The sequence below is a fragment of the Giraffa tippelskirchi genome, chromosome 12 (assembly GCF_054371585.1).
Source record: "Giraffa tippelskirchi isolate mGirTip1 chromosome 12, T2T-mGirTip1v1.2.pri, whole genome shotgun sequence".
Lineage (NCBI taxonomy): Eukaryota > Metazoa > Chordata > Mammalia > Artiodactyla > Giraffidae > Giraffa > Giraffa tippelskirchi.
In genome coordinates, this window is record NC_137286.1 from 99,919,184 (window position 1) to 99,941,701 (window position 22,518).

The following is a 22,518-nucleotide window of genomic DNA, read 5'->3' on the forward strand; positions in this document are numbered from 1 at the left end:
CCCTCCCCTCCTTTCTGTGCTGCTCCCTCCCAGAAATGCTGACATTTTTTAGGGGTATCCCCCCCACCAACGTGTGCATCCGCAGGGGACAGTACCAGCCACGTAAGCTCGTGTACAGAACGCCAGGCTCCACAATGCATCCGGCAAACCTGTGTATGCTAAAAATCACCAAGCCCAATAAAGCTTATTTATTTGTATTAAAAAGATAAGCAAATACGTTGTATTCCTGGCTGCACAATGGCTTTTTTCCTCCATGAAATCTTGGTATCAGGTATCCTGACTTCAGTTAGCTTGGTTTCATGTTGTTATTTAGCTTGGCTAGGGGATTGGAATCAATACTTTAATCTTGAGCAGGTGGGATTTGGCTAAACATCTTATAAACCACGAATCCTACCTCCATCCCCAGTTCATTTATGATCAACATTTTACAATAAGATTGATAAACTATGCTAATAATTATTTCACAAAAAATTTGAGTGCCCCTCCCCCACTCAAAGTCAACATGCAAATCGGACTCCCCGGATTAACTGTTCATTGGACAAATGGCAGGGATACAGTATACTCTAAGATGGAGAATTTTTAAAATTTCAACAGGAAGGAGAACCTTTAGGACCGTGTCCTGAAATGCCCCAAGACACTATCAGTACAATGAGCTTTCTTTTCACACTCCTTCAACAAAAGGCAAGCACCCCACCAAGAATTCCAACCATTCATCAGTACTATCTTCTCTTGAAGTCTCCTTAGACTGACTTGGTTTTCATTTACATGCTTACTAGAGTTAATGAGCTAATTCTGTTTTATCACCTGTACTTTGAATATATGGATTCTAGGTGAAACAGGACCCAAAGGATTTACGGAATCGGTTGTTACTTTTGAGAACAAACATTAAGATCCATGCACCCCTTTCTGGTGCCTGCCCCACTATGCATGGCAATAATGAACAGGAAAGCTTCAGGGTGCCTTGGAGTTAATGAGCACAAAGACTCTCAAAACTGTTAAGAACTTTCTAGCTATAAGATCTAGGGCAAGCTATTAACCTCATTGAGCCTTAATTTCCTCATCTGTAAAATGGGGATTATAGCGGTACTGATCTCATTGACTTGCTAAAGGATTAAATGACACTATGAAAGTGTTCAGCATAGCGCCTTGCATAAAGTAAACAATTAAATTTTGTTAACTTGATATTTATTATGAACTCTTAGAGACTCCAGAATAGAACTTTTAAATTTAGGTTAAATACATTTTTTGTACTATTTAAGGTCTATCACTTCTGAACACTAGTGGTAACTATTTGGGGACTGCAAGTTGGAGACATTTAAAACAGCTACAATAACCAAACATGCTATTACATACTGTTACTCAAGTCAGATTTTCTCTGACTTTTAAAGAGATCTTAACTGGCTTTTAAAAGTTTTCAATCCTACTATAAACATATTTTTTAGGAGTTAAAAATACATGTGACTATCATTAAATATATTAATTTGTTGAGAATGCCACTCATATACAGTATTTCAAGAGGAAGCTATCATAAAACCTTAAATGCTATTTAGAAAAAAATGTTTTTCACGGCATCTAGTTTTCCCTGTGAAGAATGAATCAGCAACTAACAGCCCAGTTATTGTCCATTAGAACCAGAAATCTGGTTCGGTGTAGGCTTTTTTCTCATTCAAGTACCTTTAAAGAGAGCATATATTGTGAAAGAACAGAAAAGGCCTTTTGTTTTGTTGAAAGGCCTAGAAATCAAATAGAATGACACCTGCTGCAAGCTGGGATAAGACATATATCCTTTTGTTTCCACTCTCTAGGTAGGTGAGGGTGGGGTACTTATTTTTAAAATGTAGTCAGAATGAGCACCTGGACAGAGGTACTTAAAATACAAAATCTGAAGGCACCCCTGGCTTCTTATGAGACATCAGTCATCATTTAAGATGAACTAAAGCTATTTCAGCTTTTGTATCTGTAAAAAGAGGAACTCTTCCTTAAAAATCTTTGGAGAACATGAATCTTTAGGAGTTAGGCAGAGATGTTAGGGGCTGAGAGAAAAGCAGCAGAAATACAGGAAAAATGGGAGGTCTTAGGGAAATGGTATCTAAGAGAGAGGAGGGGGTCAGAAAGTGACCTGAGACTGTGATAACTATTAATGACACCATCTACATTTATTGAAAAGTATTAGAGTGCGGTTTCGATCCCTGGGTTAGCAAGGTCACCTGGAGAAGGGCATGGCAACACCCTCCAGTATTCTTGCCTGAAGAATCCCATGGACAGAGGAGCCTGGCGGGTTACAGTCCACTCTCCAAGCTGGTAAAGGGGTGGTAATGGGCTGTGTCCAGCCTGATGTGGAGTTGCATCTACCCTTTACTCAACCCACAGGCATGTGCCTAGTTGCTCAGAACCCACATCTCCTGTGTCTCCTGTGTCTCCTGCGTTGCAGGCAGATTCTTTACTGCTGAGCTATTGGGGAAGCCCCAACCCACCAGAAGGGTGCTTTTTTTGTGATTCAGATTCCTAAGAGGCTGGAGGTAGCCTGGGGTGGTGCAGCAGAAACTAAGAAAACAGTATATATCAAGAAGGCCGAGGTCAAGTGGTCACCCTAGGCCCCAGATTGCTGGGTGGCATTGAGATGAAGGTGGTAAAGGGTTCATGGGTCGTATTTTACAACCCATAGCATTTCACATCCTGCCTGGATTCTGATTACAACCAAGAAGTGCAATCGGTTTCTGTTCTAATTCATATTTAATTTTCCCTTTTTTTGACAATTTTGAGATTGAAATGTGTGGTACTCAAAAAAAAAAGTGAAAACAAAGAGAGGCAAACCATCTGGATGCTTGCCAATGTGAAGAGCCATTACCTAATGATTTGAAAGCGTCTGATTGAGTTGATTGGGTTAGCACTGGAATCCAGCCCCCTTCCCTGTGGATGGCTGCACGTGGCTACACACGTGTTAATTATTGTCACAAAGTGATGTGTACATGCATGCACAGAATGTATGAGGCAGAGGAGAAATGTCTTACCAGCGTCCTGAGGAAACAAAGGAAAATCGCTTAATGCAAGAAAAAATTCCTTTATCAAGTTTTGATCTGGAGTTTCAAATTCCAAAACAGCACTAAATATATCACATCCCTACTATTACACACGTTGCTTCTTTATAAGAACAGTTCCAAGTCAAATTAAGCATCGCCTGGATTGAGTTGGCAAGACAGCAGCTGAGATCAATAGAGACAATTGTGGAAAAAGGGTTTTGTTTTTCTTTAAGCAGTAGAAGTAAGAGATCTTTTAGAGACAATCTAAAGAACAAATGATTAACATAAATCACAAGCTGCTATTTTGGTCTGTGCATAATTTGGGCTGATCTATCCTATGCTAAGAAATTAGAGAAAGAAATAGGAAGTGATGCCACAGAAACATTCATCTCATAAACATGAAATGTGATAATCATTCCTTGGGGAAAAAAAAAATTCAACCCCATATACAAATCTTCCCCAAAATAGATTCTACAAGTTTTGAAACATTTACTCCATTACTCTCCAGTACAAATAATTCTTTGAAATGAATTGAAAGACATTTAAATTTTTCTTGAACAAGACAGAACTTCATTAAGGCAGCTTGTTGCTACACAGATTCAGACATAAACAAGGAAAATCATGTCTCCTAAAATTGTTTTCATTAAAAAACAGCAGCAGAACCCAGTTTTCTTCCTCACTCACCTCTCCAGCAAAGGGGTTTCACATGGAACCAGGGGACACGACAAAGGAACTGGACGTGGGTCTAAGGCAGTGGAAGCCCTGAGGGATTTAAGCAAGAGAAGAGGAGAGAAGAAGCCTGGAGTCCACCCCTGGCTGCTCTCACAAAGGAAGCCTCCTTCCTGCAGGAGCTTGTGTCACTAACGGTGTTGGAAACGTTCAGAGCCAGGTAGAAGGATGGACATTCACTGAGCCCTTGATGTGGAGACCCTGTGTTAGGCTGTAGCTCAGAGGACCGGCAGGGATGGAGGTGACCCAAGGGGGAGGTCTGCTGGGCTCCGGAGGGGCACCTCTCTCGTGGCACTGAGACACCAGCACAAGGAGCTGAGGGGTCTCTTAGCTCAAGTCTCCACCCCAGCACCTCCCTAACCGGCCAGCTGAAACCTGGGCCTCTCCCTGGGCCTGCTCCAGACAGCTGGAGACTTTGAAACAAATATTCAAAGGATATTAAGTAGAAGAGGTGGGGACTTCCCTGGCTGTCCAGTGGTTAGGACTTCTCCTTCCAATGCAAGGGGTTCAATCCCTGGTCAGGGAGCTTAGATCCCACATGCCTCGTGGCCAAAAAAAAAAAAGTAAAACAGAAGCAATACTGTAACAAATTCAGTATCATTTAAAATGGTCTACCTAAGAAAAATATTAAAAAATTAAAAACAATTTTTTAAAAAAAGGGAGCAATATAGGAGACCAGAGGCATGGACATCTATCTGGTGGCCTGGGTTTCCTTGTCTGTAAAATAGCGCTTATCACATGGGTTCTTTATGAGAATTAAGTGAAGGCACAGGAAGTTGACAACTGTTAAGTAGCCATCTGCAGCTGGCAATGAACCCAGAACACCCAGCACAAAATGCCCCCTTTACTCCAGAGCTAGGTTAAGGAAAGGGGCAGAGAGGGACCCTGCTCATCACAGAGGGTCCAGCCCTTTAGCCACCCACCTCTGCTGGCTATCAAGGGAAGGCTGAATTTTTGCCAAGATAAAGAAAGCTTAAATGTGCACATACAAAAAAGCATTATTTAATGTTTTTAGTGCTGCTAACTTCCAGTGCCCAGGGTAAAGCTGAGCAGAGGTTCTGGTTAACTTAGTGTCAGCTCAATATTTATATAATTAACTCCTCCCATTAGCCTCTTATGGTAGGACCTGCATGTTTGGATATTATTAACCTAGAGCCCAACCCAAGAGATGCTGTGGTTCATATATATTTTGCAAGTATAAAGATTTGACCTCAATTTCTGCAGAGTAAATACAAGGCACTTGTATTTAATATTGTTCAGACAGATGTGCATGTAAAGAGAAAATGTGGAAAGGTTACCTCCTCTGACCTTTATCACAAAGGCACTGATAACTTGCCTACTCTACTTTCATATACCACCAGCAACTACCATTTACATTGAGATGCAAACAGCTCCAATATAACTAGCTTCAACAGCTAACAATGTAGGATTATAAAATATTAAGCCCTTTGTTAAGTAAAAAATGGCACTTGCTATAAAATATTTAAGTCTTCTCTGAAGAAGTGAAAAATGACATTTGCTTAGCACATCATTATTTACCAAAAATGCACAATAATATTTAAAGTAAAAAAAGTTTTATTTATATTAATCATCACTCTTCCCCAAACACTATTTGCCATCTAAATGAAAACTAAGAAAACATTGGTTTTTTTCCCCATAAGCATGATAATTTAACAAACCAAAAAGGAGCTTTCTCATAGTTACATTAAAAGTTTTGAATATGGTAAGTGATTTCCATTATTTAGTGATAAAAACTGAGTACTTTTTAGTGCTAGAATTAATATTCCCACTCATATTCCCAATTTCATGCATAAAAATAAATATGAGAGTTTAAGTCATAAGGGTCAGATTAACTTTTCCTCAAAGGCACCATTTATTACATACAGTCACTGAAATCTATACAAAGTCAATGAAATTGGAAAAAAGTCAAGTTTTGATTATTTTTTATATCCTCACTACTTACATTTTACATATGCTAAAATTTTGTTCCTTCTTCTAGGTAGGGTCCCATATTTACAGTTACCTACCAACAAAAGCTGAATGATTGGGAATCAGGAAATTCTTTATTGTGCTCCTAATTTTGACCTTTATACTATGACCTTGGACATGTCTCTACTGAATGAAGGATGCTGGTTCTTATCCCCAACTGCCTCATCTCTTGGGCAGGCCAGCCTTTGCTTCTCCATCCTATGGGGAGGAACCACATCATGACGAAAGCAGAACACTGGGCAATAAATTATTTCATGTCTTTGGCATTTATTCTTTGAATTTTGGGCAACAGATTCACCTTCTCAACTATGTTTTGATAAAGCTAGCATCAAAAATATCCAATATAGAGCACACACTGGCTTTGGAGTAGGAGAAGCTGACACAGGGCCAAAAAATAATTGGGAATTAAATAAATCCACATGAAAATGATAGCGTTGTCTATTGTGAAATGAATGAGACAATATCAAAGTGTTTTAATCAGGTTAGAGGAAAACAGATAAAACTATACGACTGGACACATTCTGGAAACCAGGGATAAACTACAGCTGACTAGTGGTAAAGAATCTGCCTGCCAATGAAGGAGACATAAGGGACATGGGTTCGATCCCTGGGTCGGGAAGATCTCCTGGAGGAGGAATTGGCAACTCACTCCAGTATTCTTGCCTGGGAAATTCCATGGACAGAGGAGCTTGGTGGGCTAGGGTCCCAAAGAGTGTGACACAACTGAAGTGACTTGGCACTTAGCACAAAGACAGGTTATCACCACTGAGATTAAGAAGAGTTGAATGAAGCAATTAAATGGTATACAGAATATCCCTTCATTTGGAAATAGAGCTTAAAAAACAGTCTGCCTCACTGAGCATCACCGACTAAATCTTCAAAATCTTCAAAATGACCATTTGTCCCTGGGGCCTTGTGGTTCAAACCCTCCGATTCCTGCCTGTAGAACACTGGGGTCTGAGCCCAACAGTGAACGAGAGAAAACACCGACATTAGATAGATGCTCCTTGCACAGGCGCAGTTCAAACATGGTAGGAAACATAACTGTGAAGGATTGAGTGTATTTTGGAGGATGGAGAGAGTCTCGCAAGGCATGTTTTTAGAAAGGGTGGGGAAATCACCACCCTGCTCCGACCAGACAGGCAGAGCTTTGTGTAGGAGGGTGGGGCTGTTAGAAACTGGCTGAATGATGGAAGGGAGCAGCTTAACTAACAGGCTGGTGGGGAGAGCAGATACAAATGCTTAGGAGCCAGAAGGGAGAATAATGATCTTTGCAGACGGTCAAGGAGGGTGAGGTCACTCTGAGAAGCCCAGGGAAACAGAGGTGGGAGGTCGTGAATCTGACCCTCACGATGTCAGCTATGGAGAAACCTAAACCCACAGTCAGCCCCTCTCCGGCTTACCACCACCATGAGCCACTTGTGTGTCTGAGCTAGTCCCCTCCCATCCATAAGATACACGTGATACGCGAGCATCTGCTGTCTACACAATGTTGTTTCATGATCTCAGAGGAGGTTCTGTAGATGAAAGGGCTTTGTATTCCCAGGGCACCTCAGAGCTCCATCAGTTTATGGATCAGACCAACAAAAGGGTGGGAGGTCCCTCCTCACCCCTTTCCTCTTAAACACTGTCACCCTCCCAGCTACTGAACAAAGCCTGCTGGACTTTTTACTTTAGGGACACACCAGGGTTGTCCTGCTATTTAAGTGACCATTTCCAAACTCCAGGAATCTGCTGGTGGTTTGCCTGGGTCTTCTCCAAATGCCACTTGAGCCTCTCTGGATAAATACAGGATGAGTGGCAAATGTAGTCTGCCTGGGACTCCACCCAACCTCAAGACTTATTTTCATCTTCTTTAGTCTCCAAGGGAATATCCCTTGGAATTTCTCCTTTTCTCTTTCTTTAAATTAAAAAAAAAAATATCACTTTGCCTATGAATTCTTATATCATCTTGGTATGTTACTCTCATGAATATAGTTAAAATTTTTTGTTCATTACAATACTGAGTAACAGAACAGTAAAGGAGGAGCATGAAGATTGTGGGGCTTCCGTTGGGCTTTTGGGTGAGATATGAAGATGGTGGGCATTTCTGATAATAAGAAATGTATTAGGAAGAAAGCTGACTCTGGAATGAACGTAGCAATCTCTCCCCTTTGGCTCTCTGGGCTTCCTGGGTGATGCTCATGGTACAGAGTCTGCCTGCATATGCAGGAGCCTCAGGAGACGCGGGTTCAACCCCCCCGTCGGGAAGATCCATCTACTCTTAGAGATGAGGAAATGCCAACGGATGGGGATCTGACAGCTAGGACATGCTGGAGTAACAGTAATAACAATGATGAAGATAACAGCTGGTTATATGAATCGAGCCAGGATTGGAGCTCACATCTGACACAAGGCAGGTGATGTCCATATAAGCAATTAAAAATTTTTGAGTACCTACATTTATAATAACTAAAAATAAATGGGTGAGATTCAATACATTTAACCCAACACACCCAAATATTATCATTCAGTGTGCAATAAAAAGTACTTGTGCAGTATTTTCTCTTTTTGCATGAAATACTTGAAATCTGTTACGTATTTTACAGTGCATCTCAGCTTGGACCAGCCAGAACAGTCCCTGTGCTTGGGAGCCGCATGTGGTACTGCCTTCCTTGTTGGGAAGACAGCTCTAGGGGGTTCTGAACTATTTGGGGGGCACAAATCCCTTTGGCAAAGCCCAGTGGCTCCTTCTCAGAATCTGTTTACATGAGATCGAAGACATGGGCTTATAAGGGAACTAGTTATTTTTGAATTAGTGTTTTCATTTTTTTCTGAATATACAACCAGGAGTAGAATTGCTGGATTATATGGTAGCTCTATTTTCAGTTTTTTAAGGAACCTTCATACTGGAGGTTTTTCACAGTGGCTGCACCAATTTACATCCCCACCAGCAGTGTAAAAAGGAGAATCAGTTATTTCAAAATAGCTATCAAATTATTTTAAAAATCAAATTATTTTAAATTATGGTATTGTATATGTGCATTTCTTTAATAGCTTGCTGAACACAATCGAGAGACGAGGTTAATAGTTATAATTTTAAAATAATGAACAGAAACAACACTGAAGTTGACCTAAAGTAACTGTAATGGGATGAAACTATCTGATTTCAATTGGTGGTGAAGTTGAAGGTACTGCTAATACTAGGCTTATTGCCTATACTGGTAATTGAAGAAAACAGAAGATGCAGTTAGAAGTTAATGAGAAGTAATATGGAATTTTTTCCCATCTCAGCCCATCAACCCCCTCAGTCGTATCCATAGACTGCTTGTATCAGTCCTTCATTCCTTTTAACAGAATTTCCTCTAACTACTGGCCTCCACTGCTCCCAAAATACCAGATCTTCCAGAAGAGCTCAGTTTCAGGTGACTCTTGAAGACGGTAATAAAGTATTGCTGCACATTAGATAAGCTTCTCATGCTTTTCTTCCAGTTCTCCTGATTGAACTTCTTTCTCGCTCTACCGCCACTTGTTCTTCCTGTCATCCCCACTGCACCCTGCAGTATCTTACTCTACTATGAAATATTCAAGTGATACATAAAGAACTATTTATAAGTGAAAATCACATGTACCACAGGACCTTTCCTAGAAACCACAGGTACGACACTCAGATTTATTGCTTGACTATAGAATACCATCTAATTACAATCCTCACATTGTCAAGTACATGCAACACAACTCATCTTTGAATATGATCTAAACTGTCCATGTTCAAGAATATACTATATAAAATGTCATTTTCATAAGTTAAATAAGCTTCTCCCCCAAACTTGTGCATTGATAAATTAATGGATGACCTAAATTCTTTGGAGGCAATGGCACCCTCCTCCAGTACTCTTGCCTGGAAAATCCCATGGATGGAGGAGCCTGGTAGGCTGCAGTCCGTGGGGTCGCTAAGAGTCGGATACGGCTGAGCAACTTCACTTTCACTTTTCCCTTTCATGCACTGGAGAAGGAAATGGCAACCCACTCCAGTGTTCTTGCCTGGAGAATCCCAGGGACGGCGGAGCCTGGTGGGCTGCCATCTATGGGGTCACACAGAGTCGGACACGACTGAGGTGACTTAGCAGTAAATTCTTTGACTATCCAAATGGAAAGGAGATTAAGTTATTTTTTACACTTGGAATAGTACTCTGATCTTAACGGCTAATTTTTTAAGATTTCATTTTGCTTTGAGTTGTGGAACTAATTTAGTGGATTGAAACCAGCCTATTTTTCTATTAAAATAAAACAGAACAGGAAGAACACTGAGTGCCTCATGTAGTAATAAGGTGAGCACAAATTTCATAAAACTTCTATTATATATATATACACACATATATACATATGTATGATATATACATAAACACTTGTGAATGATGGGTTGCTATATAAAATATTCTCATGCATCACGGTCAAAAAAGTTAAAAAAATCTTATACACTGCTGATGACAATGCAAAAATGGTTCAGCTGCTATGCAAAAGTTTAGGAGTTCCTCAAAAAGTTAAAAACAGAATTACCAAATGATTCTGCAATTCCCTTCTTGGTACATATCTCAAAGAATTGAAAACAAGAACTCAAGTACACATTCATAGAAGCACTATTCACAATGGCCAAAGGTGGAAAGAGCCCAAATGTCCATCAGTGGATGAACAGATAAACTCGTGTATCCATACAGTGGAATATTATTCAGTCATAAAAAGGAACAAAGTACTGACACATGCTACATGGATAAGCCTTGAAAGCATCACGTTAAGAGAACGAAGCCAGATACAAAAGGTCACATACTATACGATTCTATTTAGAAAAACAACCAGAATAGGTAAACCTATCAAGACAGAATGCAGGTTGACTGTTGCCAGGGATACAGAAAGGGGAATTCCCCAGTTAAGAATCTGCTTAACACTTAAGGGGTTTTACTGTAGAGCAATAGAGGCAGTGGTTGCACACCGTCGTGAATACACTAAATGATACTGAACTGTCACTTTAAAATGTTTAGTTTTATGTCAGGAAATTATTTAAAGGGGAAAAAAAATGTTCAAACGCCTTAGCCCTACAAGGCTTGTCCTCAAGTCTACGTTTCCATTTGTGTGGGGACCACTTGCGATGCTGCTACATCGCCACCTAGTGGTGAAGGAGATTCCTGCCTGGACCCAAGGACTAAAGACTCCTGATTGCTAGCGAGCCACCCTCACATCAGAGCAAGTGTAGGGTATGATGCAAGTCAAGGACTTTCATGGGGCCTCTCTTTCATGAAGTGTCCAGACGATACAACGATAACTTCCTGCCCCCTTTAACTTTGGGCCAGGAAGGACGGTTTCCAGTCCTGGCTCTAAAATAGGTCTCAAGAAGTCACAAACATCTCTGGGATTTGTTCATCTGTCTATAAACCGGGACCAACGCTCTCTGGAGCAGGATGACCATAATGGTTCACAGAGCAGACAGAATGCACCTAGCAGGGAAATTCTCACCATGTGTTTACTCCCTTCCTCATTCTTCATTATCTCTGTAGCTACTCAGTAAGGACTTATGAACTGCAAAAGAGAGGACTCGTATCTCCAATTAGGTACCCCTGCTTCAGCTTGTCCTTGGAAGGAAGGTGAAGACTCGGGTGCTTGGAGCACCCAACACAGAGAGTGCAAGCACAGGACACAGAGAGGAAGCTAAATGAAGACAAAGCCCCAAGGAGAAAGCAGCGAGGCCATGGGAAGAGGGAAGGCAAGAAAAGATCTAGTGAACTTTCTAGCTCGTACTGTAAGTGTTGCTTCAAAGCTCCTAATCATGGGGAGGCAGAAGCGGGTAATCTGGAGAGGGAGAAGCCAAAAACTACACGAGGCAAATTATGTGAATATTTTCACAAGTGGGTTTGCATCAAAGAGTCCAGCTTCAAAACGTGTTCTATAAAAGTGGGGTGGAAGGCAGACTGAACTGTGAGACGTAGTTACACAAAGCAACCAGGAAAGACACAAAATTGTGTGCTTTTCAGATTAGCAGGCAAAAGGGTATATGCAACTTCAAGGGTAAAAAAAGTCAGAACGCAGAGTGGGGGGTATCATGAAATTAATTGGATGCAAAACAGGGAAGAAAAATCACCAGAGCAAATGCACTGCTCCCATGGCAGAATACCCTGGATTTGTAAGGAAATTGCATCAAGTGGTGCAATATGGCATTAAACCCCAGGAAACAAAATCAAAACAGCCTTCCTAATATATTCGATACATCTGAGAACGCTGACCCGATGAGTGGGGTAGACGGTGAGTAGACAGGAGCCCTGCCAGCAGGTGCAGGGAGCCAGGCTGCCCCATCGGAGGTGGGGAGCATGGGGGAAGCAGGGCCTCTCTCTGCAGCTCTCAGGTCTTGCGTTTTCCCCTCCTGCCAGCTCAGGGAGGACTTTGGCTCACAGGTGGCATCAGTGTGGAAGGTCCTCATTTTTCTGCCACTGAATTCCCTAAACCACCATCCCACGTCTCTGGCTAGATGGAGGAGATGCCTCGTCTGACCCCATGTCCTCAGTCTCCTGTGTCTTAACCTTTCTCTTTTTGTGAGATCTTTCTGAAATTGCTGAAGACTGCTCATCTAAAAGCAAGCAAGAGACAGTACAAAACCCTTTCTTTCATCCCACATTTCCTTCCCATTCCTACCTTCTCCTCCCAAATTCCCCACTGTAGCTTAGCGTCTCAGCAAGGCTGCCTTTACACCTCATCCCCTTCAGTCAGTTCCAGTCTATCTCCTATGGCTGCACTTCCGCTAAGGTGACCAGCAGTCTCCAAGGAGCCAGCGGACACTGCTTGGTCTTTCATTAAATGGCATCTCAGCAGCGTGTGCTGCACTGACCCCCACCCTTCTCAAAACTCTTCTCTTCTTCCACGACCCCCCACCTTCCTGGTCGTGCACAGTTGGCCCTGCCTGAGTCTCCCATCGTCTCCCTTGCTCTCCCTTCCCCCACCCTCTGGCCACCTCGCCCTCCCCCACCTCAGGGTCTAGACAGTGCTACTCCACTCCCCACGTGCTTTCTCTGTTGTCTTTTGCTAATCCTGTTCATCCTACCATTAATCAAAACATCACTTCTTCAGAGACACCTTCCCCTGCTGTCCTGGTCTAAATCTGGACCCCTTGTTCAAATTCCTCATTGCTACTTTTATTTTTAATAGCTCTTATCACAGTTTGTAGTTGTGCCTTTATTGTGTGACTTTTCCCAATATGCTTTCCTCTCTTTGGACTATCATCTCCATTAGGGCAGATTCCATGTTCACAGTGTTGGCCGTTTCACGCCAGCACCCTGGGACCCCAGGTGAGCCCAGTCATCACGGCACACAGGAGATCCTCGGGAAGTAGTCACTGAATAAACAGCTATTGGGGTAAATGAGTGAACCCGCAAGTTTTCTAACCAATGTCAGGGCAGTCAAAGCACAGCGATTTTATCCTGGCGGCTCCAGGCCTTTAATCATCTCCATTGGAGCTGTCCATAATTTTCCAGGCTCCCAGATATCTATTTGAACAAACTCCCATTTTGGCCAAGAGGAAGAGTTAAGCTGGCAGCACAAAGAGGCAAAAAGCCAAGGGGGATGTAAGATGGAAGAAAATGGTCTTGATTTTCTTGGTGTTCGATTTCTTATTTCCTGGCCACAGTTTCCAACCATGTCAGTTGTAGATAAGGCTCATTCTTAACTGTGTGTTGTAGGCCGAAAACTCTAGGAATCATGCAAAGCATGGGAGGTATGTGGAAGGGAAAACAAAAACCAAACGCTGAAGGCAGAATCAAAGTCCGGTGGACCTGGAGGAGTGGGTCTTAGAAGTCATACAGTCAAATTCACTCATAATGGATGGAAAACCCAAGCCTAAGCTGGAAGGGACTCACCCCAGGTCCCCAGCACTGGGAGAAATGCCTGGATGCAATCCCGTGCCCTCCTACAAATCACCAGGTGCCCGTTCAGGTAGGACGCCAGGTGTTCCTTCTCACACGATAAGGAGCGATTCCTCCGTGGAGTTGGTCCACACCTGTCCTATTCAAAGCATCAAGGCCAGAACATCCCTAATGAGAGTCTGAAACTTTTTCTACTTAGGAATAGCAGGAGGTACTAGAAAGTGGCAGGCAGGGATCTGAGATTGACTTTGAATCTAAAACTTTTGACGCTTATCCTCTAAAACCACACTGCCAGGAGCCTGCTGAATTGACGATTGATGGAGAACGCCCTGGCACACGTGGTCAGTTAGGCTGACCACGGACTCAGCAGCACCTGATGAAACCAGGAACCACCCTGTCTTCCTGATAGCCATATTTCTTAAACAAACACACACTTTCTGAAGACCCTTCCTAATCTCCCTGCTCTCCAATTTGCTGCCATTCCAGCTCACTGGTAATGAGTATGCTGGGACCACCATTGCCCAGACCCCAGGGAACCTTCTAGTCCTCACCTTACTTGGCCTCTTGGCAGCATCTGGCTCTATCAGTCTTTTTCTTTCAAAACTTAATGACTTTACTTGGCTTCTGTGGCATCAGTCTCCTCTATTCTCCCTCTACCTCTGGTTTCATGGCCTTAAGGGCTCCTTCCTCCTCCAGGCCTCCCTTCAGTGGTAAGAGTAACTCAGACTTCCATCTGAGACCTTTTCCTTCCGTGTGTGCTCAGTCTCATCCAACTCTTTGCAACCCCACGGACTGTAGCCCGCCAGGCTCTTCTGTCCAGGCAATTTTCCAGGCAAGAATACTGGAGGTGGGTTGCCATTTCCTTCTCCAGGGGATCTTCCCAATCCAAGGATCGAATCCACGTCTCTTGCATCTCCTGCATTGGCAGGTGGATTCTTCACCACTGTGCCACTCATAAATGTTGCTTAGGGAATTTCATCTAAACCCCTCAACTGTTATGCCTGTTTCCTGAATATTTCTACACCTCCTCTTCCTGCCGATACAGGGTACCTCTTTACGTATTGTTGTCTGTCTCCACCTGGATACTCTGGAGGTGCCTGAAATTCAACATCTTTAAATCTGAACTCACCCCATCCCTCCCCCAGTTCCAGCTGTCTCCTTTACTGCCCGAATGGCACCACTATTTACAAAGCCATTCAAGTTTAGAAAGCCAAGAACCCCCTTCCTAGTCACCCCTACAACCAAAGTCTCAGCAAGCCCTGTCTATTCTCCATCTTATGTATTTCTTGTCCCCATCTTCTCCGTCTTCATTCCTACCATCGTTGTCTTAATTCAGGTCCTAATGATTCCCTGCCAGGCTCAATGCAACAGTCCTCTCATTGGTCTTGCAGTCCTGCCTCCAGCTGCAGCTTGTTCAATGGCTCTCTTATCACTGGGGATCAACTTCAACCTCTGGCGTCATCCTAGACCCTTTCTTACTTCTCCAACTTCACTCAACCCTGTGCTTCAGCCAAAGGAACCTCCTCCCCCTGGAGGAGGAAATGGCAACCCACTCCTGTTTTCTTGCCTGGGAAAGCCCATGGAGAGATGAGCCTGGCAGGCTACAGTCCATGGGGTGATGAGAGTTGAACATGACTCAGCAACTAAACACAACAAATCACTTGTTACACAGTCTTGTAATTATTAGTTACATGTCTGCCTCCCTGCTAAACTTTGAGCTCCTCCGAGGAAGTAGAAGACTGTGCCCCTCAACTCTGATGTACCAGCATCTAGCATGGTGCTCGGAGCATCAGAGCTTTATTTTTGTGGGTGAGCCCACCAGCAATGGCTCTAACATCCCTCTCAGTACACTCAGTATACGAAATGCATCCTTTTACTGTGCATCCATCAAGTAGTTTTCTTCAAATCCACAGATACAATAGAAAGGAGAACAACTAATTGTTTCATACAAGCCAAAGACTAAAAATCACATGGCAGTGTGGAATAGACTGCTTTTACTAAAATATCCAACCAGAGATGTAATTCTAGAGACTAGTTTTGAAATCTTCTGCCATTACTACAAAATTTCCTTAAATGCCATATGTTCAGCCCTTAGAAATCACCAAGCAGATGCAGGATGTGATCCATGAAATCTTATAATGCTCTGAAAACACTTGTCTATGAGAAAACAACTTTATTGGGACATACTTACCCAGCTGGTCATTCACAAGAAGGGACTCCAAAGGGCGACCATCATAGCTCACCGTGACTTTCTTTTCCAAGAAGGAACTGATTAATTAACGCATCTTCGCATCATGTGAAGGTCTGTACATTTTTAAATTTCACCAGTGGAGAAACTGAGGCACTCAAATAAGATGGTTCTGGCCAAAGAATGAGTCCAAATACTGCTCTTATATTTGCAAACTTTGTTCTCAGGACCAAGTGAGGCTACGTGGTGCATTCCAGAGTCTAACTCTGAGGCAGTTACAGTTTTATGCGTTTGCACTTCTGGTACCTCAAGCGTTCTGGCGTCCTCTGAGGTCACAGCCATGGCCTGGCTGGGCTGTCGGAACCACTCCAGGCTCACAGGCACACTCACTTTCCTCTCGACCCGACACAGGTTGCCTCTTAGAAATTGACACATGGAAACACTTGGAAGCATGAGAACGGTTTGCTTTGTAACCAAAAAAAAAATTCCCAACATATCTCAGGATGCATAGTACCCAGAAGCCAGTTATCGAGAAGTGAGAGGTCAGGGGAAGACCCACTGCACGCGAAAGAAGAGTGATGTCAGGAAGTGGCTGCCCCCTCCCCTAGGTTTTGCTTATAAAACTGTCTGCACCAATGGGATCACACCTGCGGTAGTTTAACACAGGTGTGGGGAATCCTGCAAAGAATCGGAGCTCTTATTCAAATTCCTAACTACTCTGGCCCTTACCCAATTCCAGCTTATTTGGAGGCTGAAAACGATAACACCTGCAGCCGTGACTGCTTACAGCAGACTGCATCATGGGCTACAAAGGTTTTTTAACAAATCAGGTAGATGACTCTCACTCTCACATTTAAACATAAAAATGTATGTCTCAACTGCTCTCCTAATTTCATCAAACATGTATATATGTAGATATATATACATAAATGGGCTTCCCAGGTGGCAGCAGTGGTAAAGAATCCACCTGCCAATGCTGGAGACACTAGACCTGAGTTTAATTCCTGGGTCAGGACGATTCCCTGGAGGAGGAAATGGCAACCTACTCCAGTATTCTTCCTGGGAAAATTCCATGGATAGAAGAGCTCGGCGGACCACAGTCCATGGGAACACAGAGTCGGACATGACTGAGCATGTGCACACACACACCCCCTCCCTGGAATCACCTCCATGGCCAGTTAATAATACAGACTTAGTAGAACCAAAACACTCTTTTCTCACATACTTTTAGTTAACGAGAAGAACAAAAGCAAAACCAAACAGAGCAAGTCGAGCGAAGAATCAACCTGATTTTCTGTTACATTTTCTGAAACGCCAGTGATGAAGAATAAACACTAAGGGACATCCCTGGTGGTCCAGTGGCTAAGATTCCACACTCCCAATGCAGGGGGCTTGTGTTGCATCCCTGGTCAGGGAACTAGATCTCACATGCTGAGACTAAAGACCCCACATGCTGCAGCTAAAGGTCCCGCATGCCTCAATTAAGACTTGGCACAGCCAAATAAATAAATATTAAAAAAAAAAAAAGCCAGTACTAGGTCCACTCTGACCACAGCAGCCTCCTCGCTGCTCCTCACACAGCCCAAGCCCAGGGCCCTTGCACTCACTCCATCCTCTGCCTGAACTCTCTCTCTCCAGATGTCCACATGCTTTACCGCTTCTCTTTCTTCAAGTCTCTGCCGATCAGCAAAATTTCACTTCCCTGTTGTTCTCTTCCTTTCCTTCATTTTTATTCAAAGCATGTTTCATTATCTAAACGTCCACATTCATAGTCTGTCTCCCATCGTCAGGAGAATACCAGATCTGTGAAGGCAGGGGTTATGACTATTTTATTCCCGGTTGTAATCCTAGCAACTCAGAAGAATATAGGGATGAGATGAGTACTCAAGGAATACTGAATTTTGTTGCAGTTTAACTTACTCTATGTATACTTTGGGTTATAAATGTGCCAATTCAATAAGCAAACTGATTTCAACTAATGTCTACATGAACATTTACCACAGTGCCTCTCTGCTCATGAAGTTTGACAAGCCGTGGTGGTGTGGTGGTGCTTTAGTCACTCAGTTGTGTCCAATTCTTTGTGACACTTATGTACTGTGGCCCACCAGCCTGGGGTTTCCTAGGCAAGAATATTGGAGTGGGTTGCCATTTCCTCCTCCAGGGGATCTTCACCACCTAGAGATTGAACCTGTGTCTCTGAAGCTCCTGCGTTGCAGGCAGATTCTTTACCACTGAGCCACTGGGGAAGCCCAGATATTATACTAATCACAGTAGAGAATAAAGTGGAGGTGGCAGAGGATGCACTACATATATACAATAAATAACAGCCAGGATCTGTCCTGTAGATGACCAGGGCAGGGTGGAATATGGGCTGAATTTAAAATATATTTTATTGCAAACTCTGTACTTTGGCCACCACCTAAAAAAAATATCAAAAGCAGGATGCCTCGCTTATATGTTCATTTGCTTCACAGCACACAGTAACTTTTTAAAAACTTTTTATTGGAGGATAGTTGCTTTACAATGTTGTGTTAGTTTCTGCTGTACAGCAAAGTCAATCAGGTATACATACACATTTATCTCTCTTTTTTAGATTTCCTTCCCATTTAGGTTACCACAGAGCAATGAGTCGAGTTCCCTATGCTATATAGTAGGTAGGTTCTCATCAGTTATCTATTTTACACATAGTATCAGTAGTGTATATTTGTCAATTCAAATCTCTCAATTCATCCCACCTCTTCTTCCTCCTTGGTGTCCATATGTTTGTTCTCTATGTCTGTGTCTCTATTTCTGCTTTGCAAATAAGATCATCTAGACCATTTTTCTAGATTCCACACATATGCATTGATATACAATATCTGTTTTTCTTTCTGACTTCACTTTGTTTGACAGTCTTTGGGCCTATCCACGTCTCTGCAAATGACTCACTTCTGTTCCTTTTTATGGCTGAGTAATATTCTGTTGTATATACATACTACATCTTTATCCACTTCTCACTGATGGACATTTAGATTGTTTCCATGACTTGGCTATTGTAAAGAGTATGGCACCTGTCAATTTACAATTACATATTTGTTTGTTCACTTGTTTATTGAAAGCCTTCATGGATATCATTTAAGCTCCAAAGAAGGCAGGGACATTGTCTGCCAGTTTCCGTGCTGCAGAGCCAGTGTCTGTGCAGTAGTATCTACAAAGTAGCCAGTGCTCAGGCAGACTCATTGAATGAATAGCTGAATGAATGAATCAACTATGCAAAGGATGGAAGAAGGTATGACTTAAAAACAAGACACTGAAAGACTTCGCACTTCTTGTTGACTGCACATTCAATGTCAGTCAATATGCCAGGGCTTTCAAATGTAATCGAGATATCTAGCACATGGGATGTGACCATCCTGCCTGATTCTTTCTGTGGAGTAATCTGCCTGCTTCAGAGTGTTCCAACATAAGAAGAATATATGTTATGGGATGAATGGCATCCCCCATTAAATGCATATGTTAAAGTCCTAACCCCCAGGCCTGCAGAATGTGTGTAGCTGGAGTAGGGTCTTTAAGAAGGTGTCTGTATGTTAGTCTGTCAGTCATGTCCAACTCTTTGCAACGCTATAGACTATAGTCCACCAGGGTCTTCTGTCCATGGGATTCTCCAGGCAAGATTATTGGAGTGAGTAGCCATTCCCGTCTCCAGGGAATTTTCCCAACCCAGGGATCAAACTCAGGTCTCCCACATTGCAGACAGATTCTTCACTGTCTGAGCCACCAGGGTTCAAATAGGGCTTCACAGGTGGTGGTAGTGGAAAAGAACCCCACTTCAAATGCAGGAGACATGAGACAGGAGTCTGATCCCTGGGATGGGAAGAGGAGGAGGACATGGCAACCCATTCCAGTATTCTTGCCTGGAGAATCCCATGGACAGAGGAGCCTTGGGCTACAGTCCGTACAGTTGCAGAGAATTGGACACAATGAAGTGACTTAGCACACATGCAGAGGTTCAGATAAGGTCACCAGCGTCCTAGTCAAATCTGACTGGTTTCCTTCTAAGAGGAGGAAATGAGGACACAGATAGACACAGAGAAAAGATTACGTGAAGACATAGGGAGAAGACGGGCATCTGCAAGCCAAGAAGAGAAGCCTTAAAGAAACCAATCCTGCCAACACCTTGATCTTGGACTTCTAGCCTCTAACTCTGACAGCCAACCTCAGACCTGTTGTTTACCCTGCCCAGTCTGTGATCCTTTCGTACAGTCACGTTAGTAAACTGGTGGGCTTGCCCAGTAGCTCAGCTGGTAAAGAATCCACCTGCAATGCAGGAGACCCCAATTCGATTGCTGGGTTGGGAAGATCCCCTGGAGAAGGGATAGGCTGCCCTCTCCAGTATTCTTGGGCTTCCCTTGTGGCTCAACTGGTAAAGAATCCACCTGCAATGCGGGAGACCTGGGTTCGATCCCTGGGTTGGAAAGATCCCTTGAAGAAGGGAACGGCTACCTACTCCAGTATTCTGGCCTGGAGAATTCCATGGATTGTATAGTCCATGGGGTCTCAAAGAGTCGGACATGACTGAGCAACTTTCGCTTAGCAAACTGGTATACATAAGTAGCTGCTTAACCAACTAAGAATGTATAATTTGAAAATTAGGTGAGTTAAGAGGGCAATGAGCACTTTTGTCAAATACCTAAACAATCACTATAGGGAAGGAACTATATGGGGAAACTTTCTGGTGAAAAGAGACACCTGAAAATGGAATGAACAAACACCCTAATACATAGTTTACTTAAGTAATGAATTTATCAGTTATGGCTGACTCCTCTGGTTAGAGGTCAGCTCCTCGAGGACAGTAACATAGTAAGTGATCAGTAAATATACTGAGTGAATGAATTTCTTCTGGAGGTAATGCATTTCCTGTCACTGGAGGTATGTGAACACAAGTTAAACACACTGTCGGTGAGGATATTATTGAGAAGTTTCTGATAGAGGACACACAAGGTTAGGCTACTTCAGGGTCCTTTTCAAAGCTGAAATTTTATTAATCTGATTCTACTACTGATGAATGAAATGTAGGTAAAAGGTCCACATTTAAACATCTGTCTTCATGTGTGGATTTTAGTCAAAGTATCAGGCCCGTGCACTTATATCTTGCATTTCTTCAACATGAATGTATTATCTCCTAACACAGAGAAAAAAAAAATTAAGTATAGTTTACTATAAATTTTTTGCTTCAAGCCAGCTCTTTTCACTTTTTTTTTTTTTTTTGAGGAAGATAGACATTCTGTTTCTTATGTCTGTTTAATTGAATGCATGAGTTCCAGCAGCAGAAGACTGTGGAGTTTTAATAAATGTCTCATGATGAATAATTAATAATATTAACAGTCATCATCTTCGTACACTCCCAAGAGCAGTGGCAGATGGTGAATTCTGGCTGTGTCTAATTCTCGCTGTGCCTGTGGCTGCCCATAGATCTTTCCAGAAGCCAGCATTCAAAAAACACAGTGAAACTCACAAGAATCTCATGAATTTTGCTGCTGTTCCAAAGATTCTTCTGGCACAGACTCTGCTCTAGCAGATGAGCCAGTACACTTTCAATCATAGCCATTCAGTTAAAAAAAAAACAAACAAAAAATCTACCAGATGACCTTACAGAGATTTTGAAAAACAGGTCTGTCCTTGAATATAAAAGTGTAAGAGAATAGGACATCCTCCTTCCTTCCTCTACCCATGGAAGATCCCAAATCCCAAGGTCATGATTCCCGGCCCTTCACGTAGCTCAGAAATACTGAGCATGATGGTGTTCAGGTAATTGAAAAGCACAAACATTTTCAATAAAGAACATTTTTGTTTCATAATTCACTTTGGCAGATGTTTAACGTTTGCTGGCTCCCAGAAACCTGATTTCCAACTTGCTGAAATCCTGCCATGTGCCCAGAACAACATTCCATATGGAGCCAAGATGGCAACTTCTGCAACCCAACATATGTCTAGGTTTGCAATACCTCCACTTTCATGTTTGTTTGTATTTTAGCTGTACCTCCAAAATATTTATTTTCATAAGGAATCTCATCACTCCAAGTGGAACCAAAGAAATGATCAACACTGGCAACCAGATTAAAAAAAAAAACAACTTTGCTATGACATAGATGGTGAGAAGTCAAACATGATTACCCCTCCAGGTAGCAGTGCTCAATACTGAAAGGTAAACCATGCTGAATAATTGCTAACAGTCAAATTTTCCACCCAACTTCAACTTAATACATGAAGCCAACATGAAGACACTGGGAGAAATGCAGTGACAGCAAAGAGGAGTTGCCAAGGATAGGTTTATCTTCACCACTGGAAAAGCAGGACTTGTATTATGCAGGACTGGTTGTCATTGCTGTTGTTCAGTCACTAAGTCATGTTCGACTCTGTGACCCTATGGACTGTAGCACTCCAGGCTTCCCTATCCTTCACCATCTCCCAGAATTTGCTCAAACTCATGTCCATTGAGTGGATGATGCCATACAACTATCTTATCCTCTGTTGCCCACTTCTCCTCTTGCCCTCGATCTTTCTCAGCATCAGGGTCTTTTCCAGTAAGTCAGCTCTTTGCATCAAGTGGCCTAAGGATTGGAGCTTCAGCTTCAGCATCAGTCCTTTCAATGAATATTGAAGGTTGATTTTCTTTAGGATTGACTGGTTTGATTTCCTTGCTGTCCAAGGGACTCTCAAGGGACACTCA

At 42.7% G+C, this 22,518-nt stretch overlaps 1 protein-coding gene across 1 annotated transcript in view; it reads right to left on the bottom strand.

Moving 5' to 3' along the window:
* The window catches only part of FRY (FRY microtubule binding protein), a 330,073-nt gene that overhangs the window by 244,031 nt on the left and 63,524 nt on the right, over nt 1–22,518 (bottom strand). The window lies entirely within an intron of this gene.